Raw genomic sequence first — 1,658 nt, 5'->3', positions numbered from 1 at the left:
TCAGAGAAGGGAGTCATCAGTACAGCCTCCTTCTAGACATAGCAGAATTCCTGAAGTTGGATATCCTGTAGAAATGTACAAAGGCAGCTGCCCCCACCAGGACATGGAAAATCTAATGAGACTGGAACCGTATGTCAAACTTTCCAGGACACAAGCACCCAGGGATTCAAGTAGCATAAAGGGCAGCTGCAGTGATGTACATTACAGCCATGAGGAAGATCCAGTCTTCTGCTCCTGGCAGTGGCTTTGACAAAGCCCTCAGCAAAAGTAATGTGCATGGTGGGCACACCACCACTCAAGCCAAGTCCCAGGAACACTCCTGCTCTTGTCTGCTGGTGCTTAGTGGTGGCCAACAGCTCCCAGTGCACCACACTGATGGAAGAAATCCCCAGGACACAGACAATGATGGAGAGGTAGATGAGCCTTGGCTATGGGGAGCAGAAGAAGGAATAAAAGAGGCAGGGGACAAAGTTTCCCATAATAAGTAGAGCCAACCCAGAGTAGACCACTTCAGAAAAAAGTCCAAGAGATTTTCTCTGAATGACAATAGATGGTATGAAAGAGCCAGGAGAAACTAAGGCAGAGCACTGCATCCAAAAAGAACATCTCCTAAACCTTCTTCTGTAGAGAGGCCCTGAAATGCACATTTGTCTAAACATGGTCAAGATTCCCAAAAAGAGTAATATCACAAGCAGATGGGTCCAGATGCTGCCAGTTTCTATATGGATGCAGAAGATGCTCTTGAAGCAAACCTGAAAGGAAGGCATATGTGATGATCTCCCAACACCCATCCCAGATCTTATATCCATCTTTTACATGGGTGGTGCCCTTGCAGGGAATGTGGCAATACCCTCACCTCCTCCTCTTCTTCCTGGGGAATTGGACATGTTCACTCTTCTCCAGCTTTGGTTGGGGTCCCACCATTATCTGCTTGCCCTTCTCTTCTAGCAGGGCTCCAGTTCAGCCTGTTACACAGTGTCAGTTTTCCTGTTACTGCCAGGAGCCCATTGCCTTGTGCCACCACAGATTCTTTGTGAGAATACACTTGACTGCAGCTTCAATTTGGGGAAAGTTTGGGGTCTCTCAGGAACATCAGGTAGAGATCCCCCTGTGATGGTAGACATGCTGGGCTGGTGGGCTCTGCTGGAAGACAGGTCCCCTGCACTTCATCTCCGATAATGGAGGTGACCCATGGTGGAGCAGTCCTGGATCTTCAGTGCCCTCCCCTGGTCATGTATTTTTTTCCTTCTAAAATTTGACCATTCCCATCATTTTTCACAATCCACAAGTAAATTTAAAAAAATATTGATAGCATTCTCCAGTATTACCCTTATAGAATGTGCTTTATACAAGCATACTTCCTCAATTTTCCTACAACTAGCTTTAGTTACTTGAGGACTCATTATCAACCTTTTGGTCAATAAATACTTTTTTGTTTCTTTTTTAATAACAGCATTAAGTGTAGAGTACAGACCAATCAATTGGTATTTGACCATTCCTTGATTGATAGACCTTTGGTTGTTTACATTTTTGTTTTCTTTTTGCCATTATTTAAAAATGAATGCCATAGTAAACAGCCTTCTTTTAATCTGTTATGCTAGTCATTTTTACTTCTCAAATAAATGTACATGGCTCTTACACAGGCTAACAACGTATTG

At 44.0% G+C, this 1,658-nt stretch overlaps 1 pseudogene; it reads right to left on the bottom strand.

Annotated features, from left to right (window-relative positions):
• Positions 1 to 767, bottom strand: LOC119537498 (annotated as a pseudogene).
• Positions 768 to 1,658: the final 891 nt, after the last annotated feature.

The sequence above is a fragment of the Choloepus didactylus genome, chromosome 6 (genome assembly GCF_015220235.1).
Source record: "Choloepus didactylus isolate mChoDid1 chromosome 6, mChoDid1.pri, whole genome shotgun sequence".
Classification (NCBI taxonomy): Eukaryota; Metazoa; Chordata; class Mammalia; order Pilosa; family Megalonychidae; genus Choloepus; species Choloepus didactylus.
The sequence above is the reverse complement of the archived record's forward strand: the minus strand, read 5'-3'. Positions and strand labels throughout refer to the sequence as shown.